This window comes from Gopherus flavomarginatus, chromosome 9 (genome assembly GCF_025201925.1).
Source record: "Gopherus flavomarginatus isolate rGopFla2 chromosome 9, rGopFla2.mat.asm, whole genome shotgun sequence".
Lineage (NCBI taxonomy): Eukaryota > Metazoa > Chordata > Testudines > Testudinidae > Gopherus > Gopherus flavomarginatus.
In genome coordinates, this window is record NC_066625.1 from 51,659,104 (window position 1) to 51,680,593 (window position 21,490).

At 42.6% G+C, this 21,490-nt stretch overlaps 1 protein-coding gene across 5 annotated transcripts in view; it reads right to left on the reverse strand.

Annotated features, from left to right (window-relative positions):
• The window catches only part of CSNK1G1 (casein kinase 1 gamma 1), a 292,459-nt gene extending 273,109 nt beyond the window's left edge, over positions 1 to 19,350 (reverse strand). For 4 of the 5 annotated variants that reach the window (XR_007776268.1, XM_050967443.1, XM_050967445.1 and 1 more), the window contains exon 1: positions 19,254 to 19,350. The gene's annotated coding sequence lies outside the window, so the exon portion shown is untranslated. The remainder of the gene's footprint in view (positions 1 to 19,253) is intronic. The other variant, XM_050967442.1, reaches the window with a different exon arrangement.
• Positions 19,351 to 21,490: the final 2,140 nt, after the last annotated feature.

The window sequence follows — 21,490 nt, forward strand, 5'->3', positions numbered from 1 at the left end:
ATCCGAGGTAGAAGCCAAACTCGAACAGCTTAATGGGATGAAATCAGGGGGCCCAGATAATCTTCATCCAAGAATATTAAAGGAACTGGCACATGAAATTGCCAGCCCATTAGCAAGAATTTTTAATGAATCTCTAAACTCAGGGTTGTACCGTATGACTGGAGAATTGCTAACATAGTTCCTATCTTTAAGAAAGGGGGAAAAAGTGATCTGGGCAACTACAGGCCTGTTAGTTTGACATCTGTAGTATGCAAGGTCTTGGGAAAAATTTTGAAGGAGAAAGTAGTCAAGGACATTGAGGTCAATGGTAATTGGGACAAAATACAACGTGGTTTTACAAAAGGTAGATCATGCCAAACCAACCTGATCTCCTTCTTTGAGAAGGTAATAGATTTTTTTAGACCAAGGAAATGCAGTGGATCTAATTTACCTCGATTTCAGTAACGCAAATCATGGGGATCAATATGAAAATTGAAAGGTCGATAAGGAACTGGTTAAAGGGGAGACTACAATGGGTCGTACTGAAAGGTGAACTGTCAGGTTGAAGGGAGGTTACTAGTGGAGTTCCTCAGGGATCCGTTTTGGGACCAATCTTTTTATTACTGACCTTGGCACAAAAAGTGGGAATGTGCTAATAAAGTTTGTGGATGACACAAAACTGGGAGGTATTGCCAATACAGAGAAGGACTGGGATATAAAACAGGAAGATCTGGATGACCTTGTAAACTGAAGTAATAGTAATAGGATGAAATTTAATAGTGAAAAGTGCAAGGTCATGCATTTAGGGATTAACAACAAGAACTATTATTATAAGCTGGGGAGGCATCAGTTGGAAGTAACAGAGGAGGAGAAGGACCTCGGAGTATTGGTTGATCACAGGATGACTATGAGCTGCCAATGTGATATTGCCATGAAAAAAGCTAATGCGGTGTTGGGATGCATCAGGCGAGGTATTTCCAGTAGAGATAAGAAGGTGTTAGTACTGTTATACAAGGCACTGGTGAGACCTCATCTGGAACACTGTGTGCAGTTCTGGTGTCCCATGTTTAAGAAGATGAATTTAAAATGCAACAGGTTCAGAGAAGAGCTAGTGGGATAATCCAGGGAATGGAAAATCTGTCAGATGAAAGGAGACTCAAAAAGCTTGGCTTGTTTAGCCTAACCAAAAGAAGGCTATGGGGAGATAGACAGCATCATGTCAGAGGACTAAATAACAGGAAAGGAGAGGAATTTTTTAAGCTCACTACCAATGTGGACACAAGAACAAATGGCTATAAACTGGCTATCAGGAAGTTTAGACTTGAAATTAGACAAAGGTTTCTAACCATCAGAGGAGTGAAGTTCTGGAACAGCTATCCAAGGGGAGCAGTGGGGGGAAAAGACATACCCCTGTACCCCGATATAACATGACCCGATAAAACACAAATTTGAAAATAATGTGGTAAAGCAGTGCTCCAGGGAGGAGGGCGGTGGGGCTGCACATTCTGGCAGATCAAAGCAAGTTCGATATAACGCAGTTTCATCTACAATGCGGTAGAGATTTTTTGGCTCCCGAGGACAGCGTTATAGCGGGGTAGAGGTGTATCTGGCTCCAAGACTAAGCTTGATAAGTTTATGGAGGGGATGGTATAATTGGATAGCCTAATTTTGGCAATTAATTCATCTTTGACTACTAGCAGTAAATATACCAATGGCTTGTAATGGGATGTTAGATGGGGTGGGATCTGAGTTACTACTGAGAATTCTTTCCTGGGTGTCTGGCTGGTGAGTCTTGACCACATGCTCAGGGGTTAGCTGATGGCCGTATTTGGGGTCAGGAAGGAATTTTCCTCCAGGGCAGATTGGCAGAAGCCCTGGGGGTTTTTCACCTTCCTCTGCAGTGTGGGCATGGGTCAGTTGCTGGAAGATTCTCTGCACCTTGAAGTCTTTAAACCATGATTTGAGGACTTCAATGGCTCAGACACAGGTTTGATACAGGAGTAGGTGGGTGAGATTCTGTGGCCTGCATTGTGCAGGAGGTCGGACTAGATGATCATAATGGTTCCTTCTGACCTTAAAGTCTATGATGAAGTAATTCAGACCCTGATCAAGAAAATGGCACCCTCTGTTGTTCCCCATCTAGAACTGGAATAGCAGAGTCCCCAGGACACCCTATTCCTAAGAGAAGTAGTTGCCATTCCCCTCATAGCAGTGACATCACTGGAGGTGTCCAACTGCATAATCAGGAACACACTGCTGCTTCAGTTTTCATTTGATTCACATTTGTGAAGTTCTCAGAATATACAGAGAGACTAGAAACTTTTTTTGCCCCCCAAAAAACATGAAACCTGAGACACTGCAAGAGTTGGTTGCACTGATGCAGGAAAGATTCCTAACTCAAAGTAAGTTATTTTTTAAAAAAGCAGGTGTTTAAAATTTCACTGGTTTATCTAGGTTATAGTGGTTAATAGGCAAAGAGATAAAACTGCTTGGTTAGAATTGTCTAAAACAGGTTCTATCATCTTCCAACTCCAGGTCTCATCAAGTCTCTCTAGACTTCTCATACTGGTTTTGCTTTCCAAAAGTCTGTTAGTTTGGAATTAGCTTAGTTCTGTTGAAAAACTTCTGTCAGTAGAGCCAACACAAAGAAGTTACCTTTACAATATTTCTTACGAAAGAAAAGAAACTGTACAATACATCAGACAATGTTATATGCTGTTTAGTTTGTACTGTTCAAAGAGCCACGTAAAGAAAGCGTGTTTAGCTGGCCAGCAGTATTGCTCTCTGCTTGGGTGTCTGGGCCTGTCTAGGAACAAATATCCAGTTCTACTTATAGTCAAGGTCTTCCCTTAAGAGGCTTGTAAAATGTGATCTTTGTCTCATATGAAAGAGGTATGTCACAAGGTAGTGTTCCCTTGTTCACATTTCTTTTTCCAAACTTGGACAACACATGTATGTCCCATAATCTCGTCTTTCATCTATGCCAAGGAATTTTGGTATCCAAGTTTCCAGTGCTGAACATCTGAAATAGAGCTTTCTACAGCCACTTATAGGCTTTTAAGAGACAAGGTTGTACAGTTGCTTCAATATACCAAAAATATTATGCTAACGGCCTTCAAATAGGTAAGGAAGTGAACAAGACAGCCTCAAACCTTCATGCCAAATCAATGTAATATTTTTACCTGAGCTTCCTTAGAAATAGATACAGGATTCTAACTTGCTCTTTACAACAGGTGTGTACCGATCCTCTCACCCACACTTATACCAATACCCCAAATGCTATAACTCAGTGTCTTGACATCAGTACTGCAGCCAAGCCCTTCATAATCCAGGCCTCAAGTACTTGAATGATAGGCCTTTCACCTATGTATTGGATCAGTCAGCCAGGATAGATCTAATTCTTGATCCAGGGTCAAGACTTTCTTGGTCAAAGATGCTCTGCTGTGGAACTCTTCCCAAAAGGAGTTCATACATTGGTACTTTTATGGAAGGATGCAAGTCCCGTGTTTTATGGCAAACTTACCCTTGATTTTTTTGTGCCCATCTCTGCACCAACATCCTTGCTTCTCTTCGTTCCCTCATTTTAGGTATTAGTAGAGCCCTGCAAATCTGTGGATATCCACAGACCATGTTTGTGGATCAGACGCGGATACAAATTTTGTATCCGCATAGAGCTCTAGATATTAGCTCTCCCCTTCCTTCCTAAAACACAGCAAAAATAGGGAACAGATCCTTTTCAGCTAGTGGGGTGTTGACTGAAAGACTCTCTCATTTGCACTTGCAACAGATCCTTTGATTCTGGATGTCTGTTTAAACTAGGTTTTCTTCATTTTATTTTCAATGTCCTGTTTTACTGTTTATTGTATGGTGCTTAGAATTCTGACTGGTCCCTCAGATCTTAAGTAAATAAACTCTTTCAGGAACAAATTTGAGTCAGTCTTTGCTGACAGGATATTGTTGGCAGCTGACAGGGAGAACTGTTAATCAAGAAAAAAAATACAGTCAAAGCAACCCAATGAACTTTAGAGCAACATAGCAGGACATTTGAATATCTAGCTACACTGAAGAGAAACTGACTGCCAGATTACTTCAGTTCCCTTTCCCTAGTGACACTTGCCAAAACTCCCTAGCATCTTGTGTTCATTTCAGATTGCTTGCGATGGAGGGAAAAGAACAGAGAGCAAATAAAAATATATTTTTTTTCAAGTCACATACCTCAGTCTTTTGAATTGCACAGGTGATTAGCCCAGATCAGTTAGATTGCAGTAGTACGTAATAGATGTAGGTAGGAACACACATTAGCCTGTTTCCATTATGAATTCCTGGGTTTATAATTTGAAAAATCAAAAATTCTAATCTGCAACTTCCTAAACGTGGTCAGCAAGGAATTTTTTTTGTATTAGTTTCTGCTGCCTATAAAAAGAAAGTTTGAGATGCTTTGATTTCTAGTAAATATATTTTTTTCGCAGGCACTTACATTTTTAAGCTAAAGACAAATAGCAATCCAGTGTTACTCAGCTCTGATGTGAGCACTTGCAGAACTACTCCTTGCTGATTTTTAACATGCTGTGAACATCAGTGTCAAAATTCAGAATTTTCCAAGCAACACAGATTGAGCCAATAGGATCTGTTCATGCCCACAGCTTTCCGCAACCCACCTACAGCAGTTGGGAGCTTAGAAAACAAATAGGGCTTGTCCAGACCATAGATGTTAGTGGCACAGCTACGGTGCTGCAGCTGTACCAGCGTAGCACCATAGTGAAGACACTTGCTACAGGTGATGCATCTCAGTATTCAGGACATCTCCATGACCAAGAGGGATATATCCTCCTTCAGCGAGCTGCAGAACACGAAGCACATGTCATCTTGCTTCAGGAAACACTACTAATGACTATCACTTTGCGGTTTTGCTGTTGTCTTTCCCCATCACAGGCAACATACAGAATGGCATCCTACATCAGGGAAAGTATTCTAGCAACTCCAGTCTCACAATCAAATGTGAGGGTTATTGAATGGACAGCTGTAAGAGTGGAGGCTCTGACTTTTATCAGCATCTATAAATCTCCATCTGCCAACTGGCCAACTCCACTCCTATCCACCTCCTCAGGATCTTCAGTCTATTGCTGCAATTTAATTCACACCATTCCCACTGGGGATACCCAGAGGATAAATCTGAATGGAGTAAGGCTAGAGAACATGTCAACAGTCAACCTGTAACTTCAACATGATCCTAAGCAGCCAATCACTTTCCATAGGAGAAGAACCCTAAGGTCCAACTTCTGCTAACCTTGTGGGTTTTTTTAATGTAACAGGTAGAAAACAACCTTTAGTGGATCACAGAGTGTAAATTCCAACTACAAGTGGCCTCCAAAAACATTGGTAGAATAGTTTTCAACTTGTGGATAAAGACTCAAAGCCAGATACTTGGAACTACATCAGTGCCTTCTAACAAGCTTTCCAGCATGAAGTCCCTTGTCACTGGTAAGAAATCTATACATCAGACTGTCAACAATTCATTCTTGGGTGGTCTTTTCATACAACCAGACTACATCAGGAATTTAAGTCTGTCAAACCACCTCCTTGTTCTTGGCGAAGATCTTTTTCACCTTCTAGCTCAAACTAGGCAATGGCCAAAGGCCAAGTTCCTAATCAAGGCAAAGCTTTCAGTCATGCACTTAAATTGGCAGTTGCTGCAGCAAAGGTAGTACCATTGACTCTGGCCACCAGGCCACACTGCCCTGCTGCAAAGGGTACTCCCATTGACTTAGGCCACACTATCCAGCACCAAAGGGCAGCTGCATTGTCTCCAACCATTGAACCATGCTGTTCTAGGAGCCCTGGATGCTATAGCGACTTGGGTAACTAGGCCATTTGGGCCACCCAAGCTCTACTTTAAATTCCCCCATAACTCAACATCCCTGATGGAGGGTATTTACCCAGCGACAGGGATGCATCAAGGAAGACTACACCAGGCTGGGGAAAGACACTTAAAGAAAGAGGCTCAGGTGATCTTCAGTGGGATTCTAACTGACAGTGAAGGTGAGACAAGATTATAATGATCAACAGATGGCTCAGGCAATGGTGCTATAAAAGGAGAGCTTTCGGATGTTCGACCACTGGAAGGCATTTATGGACAGAGAACTGTTCTCATGGGATGGACTCCACCTGAGCAAGAAAAGAAATAGTCAGTTGTGCCACCTACATCCTGGAAGTTTAAGAGTTTTAAGCATCTCCCCTGAATTCCTAGTTTATGTAGTCTCCATGCCTGATTCTAAGGGTATGTCTACACTACAGAATTATTCCAATTTTACATAAACAGGTTTTGTAAAACAGATTGTATAAAGTCGAGTGCATGCAGACACACAAAATACAATAATTCGGTGGTGTGCATTCATGTACCAAGGCTAGCGTCAGTTTCTGGAGCGTTGCATTGTGGGTAGCTATCCCATAGTTCCTGCAGTCTCTCCCACCCATTGGAATTCTGGGTTTGAGATCCCAATGCATGATGGTGCAAAAACAGTGGCGCAGGTGATTCTGGGTAAATGTCATCACTCATTCCTTCCTCCGTGAAAGCAATGGCAGACAATCATTTCGAGCCCTTTTTCCCTAGATTGCCCTGGCAAATGCCATAGCATGGCAACCATGGAGCCCGTTTTGCCTTTTGTCACTGTCACCATATGTGTACTGGATGCCGCTGACAGAGGTGATACTGCAGCGCTACACAGCAGCATTCATTTGCCTTTGCAAGATAGCAGAGACAGTTACCAGCCATTCTGTACCATCTGCCGGGAATAACCGGGAGTCATTCCTATATCTATCCAGGCACCCCCAGCCGACCTCACCTGATGCCAGCCAGGAGCACTCACGGGATGATGATGAAGACGGATATCAGTCATATTGTACTGTCTACCATTGGGAAGGGGATGCTGGTGTTCAGCGCTGCAGCACCCATGTGCAGCATGCAGTAGACATATGGTGACACTGAAAAAAGTCAAGAAACCATTTTTTTCCCCTTTTCTTTCACGGGGGGGATAAATTGAGATATACCCTGAACCACCCTGGACAATGTGTTTGACCCTACAGGCATTGGGAGCTCAGCCAAGAAGGCAAATACTTTTCAGGGACTGTGGAATAGCTGGAGTCCTCAGTCCCCCCTCCCTCCTTCCATGAGCATCCATTGGATTCTTTGGCTTTCCATTACGCTTGCCACACAGCACTGTGCTGTGGACTCTGTATCACAGCCTGGAGATTTTTTTCAAATGCTTTGGCATTTCGTCTTCTGTAACGGAGCTCTGATAGAACAGATATGTCTCCCCATACAGCGATCAGATCCAGTATCTCCCGCACGGTCCATGCTGGAGCTCTTTTTGGATTTGGGACGGCATCGCCACTCGTGCTGATCAGAGCTCCACGCTAAGCAAACAGGAAATACAATTCAAAAGCTCGCGGAGCTTTTCCTGTCTACCTGGCCAGGGCATCCAAGTTCAGATTGCTTTCCAGAGCGGTCACAGTGGTGCACTGTGGGATACTGCCTGAAGGCCAATACCGTCAATTTGCAGCCACACTAACCCTAATCCGACATGGCAATACCGATTTCAGCGCTACTCCTCTCGTCGGGGAGAAGTACAGAAACCGGTTTTAAGAGCCCTTTATATCGATATAAAGGGCCTTGTTGTGTCGATGGGTGCAGGGTTAAATCGGTTTAACGCTACTAAAATCAGTTTAAATGCGTAGTGTAGACCAGGCCTAATACTGAGTTAGAGGGAAAAAGTAAAAGAAGCTCTAGCAATGGAGAAAAAGAGGGAAGAAGAATGGACAAGAGGAAAAGATAGTGCCAATATCACTAACAGTGAAGTAGACAACAGTGGCAGTAAAATAACTACCTAATCAACAGAAGAATCTGGGTGAAGCCAAGCAGAAATAACTACATCTGTGCACCAATGCAAGAAACCTGGGTAACAAACGGAGGAACTTGAACTACTGGTGCAGGAAGTAAAACCATATATTACAGGGATAATGGAAACAGTGCAACAGTAGTCAGCAGTGGAATACAGGTATGGAAGGGTATGTGTTGTTCAGGAAAGACAAAGGTAAAGGTGGTGGGGTACTACTGTACATTAATGACAAGATCAACTAACTACAGAATTTAGAAGTGATGGAATCAATAAAATGGAAGCTGTTCAGAATCACTTTGGGGAAGAAAAGTAAGAAAGTCTCCACTAGGATAGTCCTTGGGGTCTGCTACAGACACCCAGGATCCAGTTTGGATATGGACAGAGACCTCAACATTTTTAAATGAAATACATATTACCAGGAATTGTGATTATGAGAGATCAGTTTCCCAGATACAGATTGGAGGACAAACGCTAGTAATAAAGTTAGGGCCCAGATATTCCTGGTTGTGATAATCAACAAATTTCTTAACCAAACAGTTAATGAACCAACAAGATGTGATGCCATTTTAGATTTAGTACTGGTAAGTAGCAAGGGCCTCATAGAAGAGCTAGTTGTAGAGGACAGCCTTGGTTTGAGTGATCATGAATTAACTGAGTTTAAACAAAATGGAAGGATAAATAAATAGGTGTGCAGCTAGGGTCCTTGATTTCTAAAGGGCAACGTTTAAAAAATTAAGGGATTGGCACAAAAGTAACACCCAGAGTCTTAGCTGACTATCCCTGCAGGATCTGGAACACACAAAAATCCAAACCCAGATTTAGGGGTGACAACTCAGTCAAAAGCAGAAGGATTAGGGGACTACAGAGTCAAGGATGTCAAGTTCTCAGCACCAGACCCAATTTAGTTAAGATCCAGGGGAATGTGAGCTAATTATTTTACACAGAGCCTCACACCATGCAATTCTCCTGAATCTTCAGTGCTAGATTCTCAGTACTCGACTGTTAAGCACAGAATACATGCTGCCAAGAAATCAGGGGTACTAGCCTTCAGCCCCAGAGTCAACAGACCTTAAAATATGAGGAGACCAAGCTGACAGTATAAACACCTCTTCTGACACTTCAGAAAAAATCAGTGGGAGCACTCAACCCAGTTAACTTAAGAAAAACCAGGACCTCATGGGACAAAGTCGGAATTTTCTGTAGTATTTTATGACACCTATCTGTGCCTCAGTTTCCCCTATACGTTGCATTGTTACCCACTTGGGTGGGGAAGGGAGGAGAGAGACTAAATTTGCTGTCAGGGCAGACTAAGACATAGCTGTGCGTGTCACTTCCCTGTCTAAATGGATTGAAGAGTCATCAAGGAACAGTTGGAACAGATCCAGATCACCAAGGGGGTCAGAAACAATGCAAGTTCCAGTGACTTGCAAATTTTGCTACCTTTCAGCAGGGAAGCTGAAAAAAAAGACCACTCCTCTCACTCTTTTGTTCTCAAGCTGTGAGGCCCCTCTGCCTGTTGTCTTCTGGAGGAAGCTTGGAGCTTTCCCACCCCCTTGGTGATCTGGATCTGTTCCAACTGTTCCTTGACGACTGAATAAGGAGGTCACACAGAGAGGGAGACAGAGCTTGAAAATAGAGTTTCACTATAGTGTGGCTATGGGCTGACCAGACTGGACTATCCATTCATCTTCATTCTTCTATTCTGACCTAAAAATCTTTCAGATTGTGTGTGTCAGGTGACTAAAACAATTAATCTGGTTTTGAAAAGGCTGCCTGTGTGGTTGTAAATACCCACTGGGAACACTGTGGCCTGAAGGGGTACTGCACAAGCCTCCTGCATGAGTCTGGCCTGGCTGGATTCATTGGAAGGAGTCAGAGAGAAAAATAGAGATCGCTAGTGCCAAAGGCCCAGTCTTGGAGACCATAGGCCTGTCCCAACAGAACCGTGTGGGTCCTTGGGGCCCAGCCCACTAAAGGAGTCAATCCCAAGAGACTAGTTATAGGCTGGGCACAGCCAGACCTTGTGACTTCATGGCGCCTGGGTATTGCTGATAGTGGGCATTCTGACAAGTGGGCTACTCAAGTTAACAGCGCACAGTGTCCCAAGAGAAACTGTTCTTTATGATCCACAACTCAAAGGAATGAGGAGTCAATTCCACAAGTAGGAATATACAAAGACTTTAAAATTTATTTAAATGAGCTATACACATTTATAACCTTAACTCCATTTTAAGGCAGTGTACGGGAATCCTCTACAGAGCTTAGTCTGTGGAATGTCAAGTTTAGAAGACAAGGTGGGATACAGCTACAACACTGTATATAAGTTCAGAAGAGACAGTGACAAGGTATTTTGTTTCTAGGTTAATTAGGATAAAATAAACAATCAGAATTTAGTACATCCCGCCATATGATTTTATTTTTTAAATCGTCTCGCCATCAAGTCTTGACTTAACAGTATGCATCTCAAATTAGTCTGCACTTTCAGTATGCAGTCATTTCACACCCCTTTTGATTGTGTGAACAATGACATATTTAAGTAGTATTTTATCATTTCCTGTGTTAAATGGTAGCATTCAAGTTTTCACTTTCATGAAGGTAACACTTTATTGCAATGCATATAAGAGCAATTAATTGTTATAATCAGACAGCAAGACTTTTTTCATTAGGCCACATCAATAGTATAGTGTACTGCACACCATAATTAAATGCTACCAGAAAGTTTCAGTTACAACCCACCATGTTCGGGTTTAGATACAAAACTGTTTTCAACCTAGTTTTCCTGCAATAAGCACTTCCCAAATGCGAACAGACAAATTTTTGATGACATTCAAGCATTTCACTCTGATCAGCTCAGAAGAAAGAAGATGATTAAAAAGCTACACAAAATGGAGTACTTGAGGCACTCCTCCCACAGTGGAGGGACCTATGTGGAGAGAGAGAGAGAGAGAGAGATCATTTTTACCTAACTTCTTAAGTTATACTTTTGAGTTGGAGTTTTCCATGCTTGGGCTTGGAATAAAACTACTTTAAAAATACACACAGAGAGAACTGATACCTGAACTTTGAAAGATGGCATGTAAATAAATATAGAAGAGCAACTAATCTGTTATAATATGTCCACAGTCAAGTTTGAAAAATTGGATCAGATAGTAAGGTTAGAAACCACTGACAACCCCCCCAAAAAATTATTATTCATGGGCATCCTTAGTAGGCATCTAACGTTTACAAGACAGTCCACTAACTAATCCCTTCAGCATAAATAATATTCCTCTGACAGGCCCAAGAATGCTACTGGGACAGCCTCCATGAGAAAAATTATAAGTCTTTGTTCTAAGCATAATTCTCCTTCTCCCAACAGTCAATGTTAGAGCAGAGAAAGTTGTAGATATGTAGAATGGTTACCACTCAGTTTTAGGATGTTCCCAAATGTTAATGTGCTCTAACACTTAACATTTATCTAAAAAGATTTAGTTTCTACCTTTTTACATTGTCAAGATCCAGCTCTCAGTTTAAACAGATGCACTGTTGGCCTGATATGTCTTTAAAATGGAAAATTAACAGCAAGAGCTATATTAAGGCAACATTATATGCTTGTCCAGATAAGAACTAGGAAATAAACACAATTTCCACAAGATTTACACATTGCACAGCTATATAATTTATGCTATACCTTTCTATAAATTAAGGCACATTTTAAAGAAACACAGGAATAGAAAATACTTCTGAGCATCCTGGCAACGGTAGTGTTGCTGCAGAACTTTAACCTTGACTTGAACTTGAAATACAGACAATATGAAAAAGGAGTTAAAAAGCCACTTCAGGTACTATGCCTGCCCCTGTGTTTCCCCCTCAATTTTCAGGTTTCACAAATCACACTCTTATTTTAAGGCGCTCCTCATCCATGCTTTGCAAAACACCCACATAAACAGGAAGAACAGAACATGAATGTATTACAGAGTACTGTCAACAAGTACCAAGTAAACAAGCTGAAAAAAAATTTCCCCTCTACATTTTTCAGCTGTAGCCATCCTACACATTACAAGGCAGACTAGTAGTGTGAAAGTTTTCAAGCAGAAAGATAATTCTTAGGTTGTCAGTTTTCCTAAAGTAAAACATTCAGGAAATATGAAGTTAAATGAGACTGCTACCTAGCACAAAACTAAGATCTTTGCCTTGGATGTTGACAGTTCAGAGATAAAATCCTGTCCCTGCTTTGTCAGAGGACATGATAATTTGTGTGAGGCATCACTGTCTAGTGGACAGATCACAGGCCCGGTACTCAGGAGACCTAAGTTCTATTGCCACCTCTGTCCACTAGCCTGCTGTGTGACCTTGGACAAGTCGCCTTCCATCTTACAGAAGAGGAAACTGAGGCACAGAGGGGGGTAATGATACTAACCTCCTCTATACAGTCTTTGAGAGCCTACTTATGAAAAGCAAATTTAACTGAACTAGCCCCAGTCAGACACCAGTACATTGCACACATTCTGCAAAGATGTTAAAGCTAAAGCACTTTAAGTATTTCACATGATGGCAAACCAATCTCTTGGAAGATGTTTGAAAAGCAAACTCACACAATACCTGAACATTACTGCTTATGTTTTAAAAGAGTTTCAGCAATGTTTTTTCTAAAAAATATTCTTTGAAGACAGGGCTCTTCACAGCTAAAAACTCTTTTTGACCTGGATTTCATGAGAGCAAGCAGTAAAACTTCTGGATTCACAGACTCCTTTTCTCACAATAAAGCTTGTATTTATTAGTCTTGTCCAGCTATCGTTCCAGTTAACTTTGCTAGCTCTTACTGTACAATAATGCACTCTCTCCTCACTGAAGATTTTAATCAGTAGAGTCTGATTTGTGACCTACAAGTGAACTCCACCAGTGAACAATGTTTACTTAATTTTTTACTGAACTAGATATTCTTGCTACTATAAGTGATAAAGATGTCGATTTGACAAAAGCAAGCAACTTAAATCCCCATAAGCAATCACTGTTACATGACAAATGTGGTGTTCTACACAAGCATGAAGTGAGCAAACTGATATTAAATCAGATACATCTTAACTGTGTATAATTAATAGTATTAAAGGATAGCACTATGTAAAATGGGCTTCCATGGGGTTTCAATGCATGTTTTTGCTACAGCCTGAATTGATTACCCTGGTCTCAGCTCTAGGCCAAAACTGTAGGTTTGTAAACTAGGATAAAGCAATAGTTTTGTAGCAAGAATACTCTTCAGCTTTCATAAAAGTCTCAGACAACAAGTGAATTTACATAATTACCGTAACAAGATTTACATAATACAGACAAGTTATTAAGAAACATAAGGAACAGGACAGAAAATATAGAAATATTTTAATGCCATTTATTAAATAAGTGATGTGGCCTCACCTAGAATACTGAGTGCAGTACTGGGTACTCTCATCTCAAAAGAAGTTACAGAATTAAGATGGGTCAGAAAAGGGCAACATGAATTATCAGGGGCATGGAAAAACTCATATGAAGAAAGACTAAAGAGACAGTGATTGTTTACCTTAAAGGAAACAAGGAACATAAAAGAATATAAAATTATGAGTGGTGGTATAGCAAAGGTAAGTGGGAAGCTTCTGCTCTCTCCCTAACACAAAAGGCAAGAGGACAGCCAATGAAGTTAAAAGAGCAGATTCAAAGCCAATAAAAGAAAATGAAACTTTATCTGCACATCATAAACTGTGGAACTAATTTTAACTAAAATTGGATTACCCACACAATCCACAGTGATTCTATTAGGTTACAATCCAAAAGAAGTTACTGACTCAGGGAAGGACCAATTAACAACAATTAACACTAGCACGTATGTGTCACAGCTTACTTTCATAAAGGGAAAGATCTCCCAACCTTAGCGGCATTAAGAAATAGGGTATGGGGAAATGATTGCAATAGAAAAAGTGACAGATAACCACATATAGATAAAGTTACCACATTTAGAGACTAAACAAAATAAATATGCAAACAACATGAAGTTGAGGTCAATCAAACCTAAATGTGTCTTTTAAAGGTGACATACCAGGCAATAAGGAGAAGCAGAGTAATGCAGATGATTCCCATACAAAGACACATTTAGCAGATGGTTATTACTTACATTATTTGTAGAGGGAAAGTGTCAAGGAGGTCTAAGATATAATCATAAGGTAGCTTCTTAAGGAGAAGGTGGAATAACTATTTAAATCTGGACAGCATGTGCTGCAGACTATAGACTACACCTTCCAAATTGAATTCATGCTATTTCTCTCTAGAGAAGATAGGGCCCCTTCCTAATTCTTTGCAGGTTACATAAAACTGAATTAGTAGACAACTTATACAAAACAATTGTCATAGTTATGGATGAGATTTATTGTACTCAGGGCCGGTGCAAAGATGTTTCGAGTCCTAGGCGAAACATCTTCCACCTTGCGCCCATGCCCCTTCCCTGAGGCGCCACCCATGCGGCAGCTCCCCATACTCCACCCTGAAGCACGCCAGCTCACCCCTGCTTCGCGCACGAGGACTCCAAAGCACACCGTGGCTGCTTCACTTCTTCTGCCTCCCAAGCTTGCGGTGCCAATCAGCTTAGGCACCACAAGCCTTGTAGGTGGGAGAAGTGAAGCGGCCACGGCATGCTCGGAGAAGAGGCAGGGCAGGGGTGAGCTGGAGCGAGGAGCTCCCCTGCGTGCTGCCCCTCCCTTGCTACAGGCAGCCCTCTCTGCGCTCCCCTGCCCCAGCTTCCTCCACCTAAATGCTGGCGGCGACCGAGGCGGGCGAAGATCCGGCCGCTGCAGTTGCTGCCAAAGAAAATGGCACCCCCCAAATGACAGTGCCCTAGGCAACCGCCTAGGTCACCTAAATGGTTGCACCGGCCCTGATTGTACTGGTGTGGAAATATGAATTAGGTTAATGTTAATAAGATAAGTGCAAATATAAAATTATTACATTTGCTCACTTCATATGCTTACAACAATAGCAAAAAGTTTAATAAAATAAGTTATGGAACTCACCACTACATGATATCATGGTGGACAAAAATTAAGTAAAATTCAAAAAGTGACTGGATATTCTTGTTAGCTATATAAATGTCCAAAGCTATAAAATGTGCTAGCATTAACTATTATAAAATGTAGTAATCCTAATGCTTCATGGTTTATGCAAATCTCTTACTATAGAAAATTAGGAGACCTAAAATGGGATAGAGGTTACTCCACATCTATGTGATCCCATATGGCAATTCCTATGTTCCTATAACGGTCAGATAAGTGAATGAAAGGAATTAAAGAAACATTCAGGCTAATAATCACCTTTCAGCTGCAACTGTGAGTCCTTCCACAGAAAAAAAGAGAACAGTCCTAAATTATACTGTCTAAAGGCCATACCTCATCTCTGACAGCTTTTTAACCCACACATTTTTAGAAAAATAATTTTGCCCATTCTTTAAAAAACACTTGGGTGTGAGAGGTACAGCACGGCACATATGCCATCTGAGACCTCTAATTCCACAGGGCTAACATTTTTCCTGGTTCAGACTTGAACACAGACTCTGGTATCATGTGGGATTCAATCTGAAAACCTTGCAATGATGGCACAGCAGTTTCTTTCTTAAAGTACATGTAGCCTGGTACTTCACACTGGATGGAAATCAGCTGATGAAACAGGTGTATATAGTTCACAGGAGCACGTAAGCTCTCTGTTAAAAAGCAACTCTTCTACTACGAAAGTGAGGGACACTTCTACAGAGATTTTATACTGGGGAATCTACAGCAAGTCAGCAACAGACTTGCGTGCACATGCCAAATATGACAGTTTACATCCAGCAGATGAATAAGTCACCAGCCTGTCACAAAAATAAAACCAGAATCCAGAACCCCCTATTAGCATAAGTTCAGAGAACAGAGTCAATAAATTTACATTTCTTCATCAAACTGTTTGCTAGAGATACAAGAATAGTCTTCTGACGTTGATATAACATCTTTCATCTTGAAGGATTCAATGTTACTGATGTAGTTTCACCACGGGTAGAAACATTAGCAGTGCTGGCATACCCAAGGTTTCCATGCAGCATTTCTAACAGTGTCATTCAGACAAGTTCTGAGTGAAATCAGAGGTCATGTTAATTCCAGCAGCCACAGGAGACTTGTCCACATTAAACTAACCACTGTTGCAAGCACCAGAGGAGCCGCATTGTGTAAGCAGGACTGGAAAATGTTTGACCAAACAAAAACAAAAAAACTGTAGTGTAGATACAGCCATTAGCTATAAATAGCTATTTTCCAAGCTTAGCTTTCCAAGTTAGATTTTCAATACTTTAATAAAATAGATAAAGAATTCTATTTTAAATTGAGTGTCCCCTGAATGGTATATAAGTTTAACAGTTTTACCTCTTCTGTGGCTATTTTTCCTACACAAGGACTTTTCACTAATATTTTCGCCTAGGAACCTTCAGTTCAACTCTGACACAGGCAGGGCTCCAAATGGCCAAGGATGTTTTAGATACACACGATTACTATCATCACCTGACCTGTCAGCATCAACACTGGAAATTTGTGCTAAGACTTCTAAGTACAGGCAAAGCTTTAGCTACTGATGCAACTAGCAGAAAGCAAAGTTTTCTCTATGGCTTTTGTTGGCTTACAACCCATAAAAAGTTGGCTTACCTTAAGAAACACAGAAGGAATCTTTTGGCTATGCTTCTGTGGGAAAGAGTTTCTGGCCTTTTATAATGGTTTCAGAATGAGTATATATACAGTTTACTCTTTTCCTAAAATCATTAACTTCATCCTTTACTTTAGCTTGGCAAATATCTGGTCATCAATAATGTATTGAAAATATTGCAACTAAACAGAAATAAAAGCACTATGGTTAAATTCTGTTTGCTTGTGACTGAAAGGCATGATAAATATCTAATTTACCAAAGAGGAAGGGCAAATGTTGAAGGGGCTGTAGGAGTAAGAAAGACTGCACATGTCGTGATTACATACAGTGATTAAGACATACTGTGATAAAATTCGTCTGAGATCCAGGCTATGACAAACAGTAATTTACAAATAGACTCAAAGGGTTTTGCAAGGCCACTTATGTGGTCTGAAGAGTGGGAAAGGTGGCAAATTTTACAAGCTGTTAATTAATGTTTAAAAGCATTTCAGCCTACTGGTTCTTTAAATTCAACTTTCTTAAATAAGACTCCCCTCTTCTAAGAGCTATGGAACAAGTTCTCCTCAGATAAAAAAAGGTGGTCTGCATTGTTTGGTTTTCATTTTATCAATGTAATACATTTTAAATAAAGTCAAAATGCTAAAGGAAAATGTAACACCAGGACAACCCGAACTTTAACACTGCATCAAAATGTACAACTGCATGAATATAATTTTGCCTGTGAGTAATTAGAGATATGCAGTGATGTTGTAGCCATGTTGGTCCCTGAAGAGCTATGTGCAAGATCAAAAGCTTGTCCTTCTCACCAACAAAAGGAGGTCCAATAAAATATACTACCTCATGCACCCTGTCTCTCTAGTAATTAGAAATGCACTTGATATAAACACTTTACTATCTCTTGGACTAAAATATACTACAGTTAACTGGTTTCCGACATTACATTCTAATAAGAGGTTAGAAATAAAGTTGTGTTACTAAAGTGGAGGTAAATTTTAAGTCTATATTTGAATCGGAGTTAAGCTTTCAAACCAAGTGCTGTTTTTTCCTCATTCACACAAGTATTAATAGATTTTATTCTTCTAATCTTAAAATATCCATTTTTTTCAGTTCCATGCTAAATCAACTATCATCATCTGATGTGCACATCACTATTTTTAACTGTATCTTTTGCAATAATTTCAATTATTCCACTTGTATAGTGCCACATGCATCACACACACTTCTATATATTGAATATAAAACCCACCACATCATGTAAACTCATCTTAGTGAGATGGTAAATCTCCAACAGGTAAAGATGCCTTTTGACAAATCTAACTCAGGAGACAGTGTGGTCTAGTGGACAGAGCAGTTGGACTGGGTGTCAAGAGGCCAGGTTCTACTCCTGATTCTCATCTGCTGTGTAACCTTGGGCAAATCGTTGCACTTCTTGTGTTTTCTTTCTGCTCCCACCCTTTGTCATCTTTTCTATTTAGACCATAGGCTCTTCAGTGCAGACTGTCTATGCATCTGTACACAGTATAATACAATGGGGTCCCTAATTTAATTTGCAGCCTCTAGGTAAGTAATAAAGGATCACTGCAAATTATGCAGGATCGTTGGAAATTATGCACTCAACTATCCAGGATTAAAGAACAAACAAACATAATCCATTGAGAAAGTCTGCAGGAGAATGGCTCAACTACCAAGAGAGTAACTTGTTTCCCAGTTCTGAATACCCATTAGTGGGGAACCATTTGGACTCCTAAGCCTGTTTATGATGCTTCTTCAAAGAAACCAGCTTGCAGTTGAATTTATGTTAAAGTAAATTAACCTGTAGTAGCCTAAAAATGAAGGCTGATAGCCCAGCTCTTCTAAGACCTACTCACAACAGACTGCCAAGAGTGGCCAAATGAAGCATACCAAGGATCTGCCAGCCACCACAACTACATCAGCATGGAACTTCTGAATATTTCCCACAGCTGGTGAAGCTAGATGGTATGACGACAACTCGGTATGAAAGCTTGACACTATCATTTTTACAACTGTCATCAAACAATGATCTGACCAGATCTGGGCAGCCCGCTGCTGGTGTCTTAGCTACCAATCCTACACCAGTATTCCCACCCCATTGCTAGCCAAGGCACTTCAGAGCAATGTGGAAATGTGTCCCGAAGCAGCTGTGTCAACAAGGCTTACAAGAAACTTTGTCGCCTCTGTGGTATAGGAAGCCCACATGCCTGCCCAACAAGGTAGAACTCCAGACCTCCAGGATACAAGCAGAGCCCCCCAGCTTCCCAACACGTCTGGCCCACGGAAAGTTGGGAGCCCCAGGATACGAGTAGCTTAAGGATGCGGAGGAGGCTAGTCATATGCGTGTTACAAGGCAGCCCATAAAAGCCTGCTGCTCCTGCAGCCGCCCCCGAAGACAAATGGGCCCGATTAGCAGGGGCTCGGACGCACACGGTAGAAAGAGCCCCCACGCCACAACGCCGGGAAATGCCACCCCGGGGCCCCACCCGCGTGGGGCAGGGGCCCCTTCCGCTCGCCCCGGCGAAGACCCCTGCCCGACAGACCGGGGAGCGCCCGACCGCCCCAAGGCCCTGGGAGCAGCCTGCAGCCGAGCCGGCCCCACTGGCGGACAGATGGACAGAAGCCAGACCCGCCCCCCTAGCCACCAGCCCCGCTCCCCAGCCACAACACCCCGCTGAGGGGCCGGCCCCGCTGCGCCTGGAGTACCTAGCGCCGCCAGCTGCTCCGCTCCTCCCGGGCCGGGCGGGCTGGGGCCCCGGGCGCCGCTCTCCCTGCGCCCCCGCCGGCGGCTCCGCCCTCAGCGCCCGGCCACTTCCCCTTCGCTCTCACTGAGGGGAGGGGCCGAACGGGAAGCGACCCCGGGAGGACACACCCCCGAGCGAGCGGCGCCCTATGGGAGAAACCCGAGCGCGGCGCCTTGGCCGCCACACAACCGCTTCCGGGGCACCGCGGCGCCGGACACTCCCTAACAACCGCGTTCCGTTACTATGCGGAAGTGCAGCCGTTCAACTGCTGGGTTTCATTCGTGACCCTTGTCCAGAGTGAGGGGGAGACACCAGTTCCCCGCGGGAAGGGGGAGGGGACCCGGTACCCCGCGGGATGGTGGGGGAGGGTAAGACACTGTTGTTGCTGCGGAGACACCAATACCTTGCTGGGCAGGCGAGAACAGCGCCATTATCGCAGGAAAGCACTGGTGCTATGATAGGAAACAATGCTGGCCCAGGGCGCCTGGGGCCTCGTCTGCGCTGCAGTCGCCCAGTCCCGCAAGGGGTGCAGCCGTTGGTGCGGTTCTGGCAAGCTTAAGAGGGGATAAGAAGGAGGTTCCAGTGGTGAAGGCATTAGTGCAGAACCCAGGACACCTCCGTTCAACTCCCTTGTTTTGTCACAAATTCACGTAGTGCCCTTGGGTGAGTGGCTTAGTGACTCTGCCTTCTCTGTAAAATGGGAATAATGGTACACCCCCCCCCCATGGGGATGTTGGGAGGATCAGTGCAATATAGAGTTTGAGGTACTCTGAGACTACCCTAAAAATAGGTGTGTTTTCACAATATGCACTAACGTTGTAAAATCCTAGAGTAGAAAAAACTAATTGTAGTTTTAGCTGGATGTACCTACTCAAAGTGACCTTGCCTTGTCCACACTAGGATTTTACTGATGTACAGTCTGCATTCCACTTTGAGTCCACAGCCCACCCGGGATAGCAATTGGCAGCTCCTCCATCCACAAGTATGTACCTCACACTGTTCATAGAATCCCCTGACACCTGTTCCTTCTGCGGCAAGAGGAAGACTCTGGCGCACGTCTGTATAGAGCAGGGGTAGGCAACCTATGGCACACGTGCCAAAGGCAGCACACGAGCTGATTTTCATTGGCACTCACATTGCCTAGGTCCTGGCCTGTCGTGGGGGCTCTGCATTTTAATTTAATTTTAAATGAAGCTTCTTAAACATTTTAAAAACCTTATTTACTTTACATACAATAATGGTTTAGTTATATATTATAGACTTATAGAAAGAAACCTTCTAAAAACCTTAAAATGTATTACTGGCACGCGAAACCTTAAATTAGAGTGAATAAACAAAGACTCGGCACACCGCTTTTGAAAGGTTGCCGACCTCTGGTGTAGAGTGCATCAGGCTGCAGTACCTCTTCCAGTTCCTTCAGAACCTCTTCTGACTTCTCTTTTCCCCTAATTTGTTCATCCTGGCACATCTTATCCACAGCCCCGTGTTAGGACGGTGCCAAATTGGGGTGGCCATACTGAATTAATGGTGCGAGAACGTGGCTTGATATGACTGAATGGTGAAAGACGATTCTGGGAGCAGAATCTTTCTCTTAGCATCAGGCAGATGCCAGAGATGAAAATGACTGGCTCCATGCTATGTGTATGATTAATACTGATTTTTGAGACAGGCATATATGTCCACTTGAAAGCAAACAACACGTACAGAACATCCTGAATAGAGCATAGACTGACCAGGGTATTTTGACCCTGTTGAAGGACATCACGCAGGGGGTTGAAGTGAACAATTGATAAGGGAGTGAATGTGGGGTAATTTTCAGTTGGCACCACTCTACAGTCTCCTCTTAAAGTATTAAGTAGGTAAAAATTAGTTATCACACGCCCACGAGACATGCTTTTAAGACATGTGACCTCTTTGAGGAAAAAGAGTATAAAAATCAAGCAAATTAAATTATTGTTGGGATTCCTTAATTAACGCTTAAAGAAGCAACACTGCTAAACAGAGTGGCCAAAACTCTGCTTCATGGGCTCAAGTAGCACTGTGAACCAGAGATGCAGTGGCGTAGCCAGGTTTTCAGTGTAGGGGGAGCAAACATAAAAAAGACGCCCTCCCTTGGCTCCTCCTCTGGTCACGCCCCCCCCACCACACTCCCCCCCGCTCACCTTCCGTCCTGCACCTCCCCCTGTCCCCGGCGTGCTC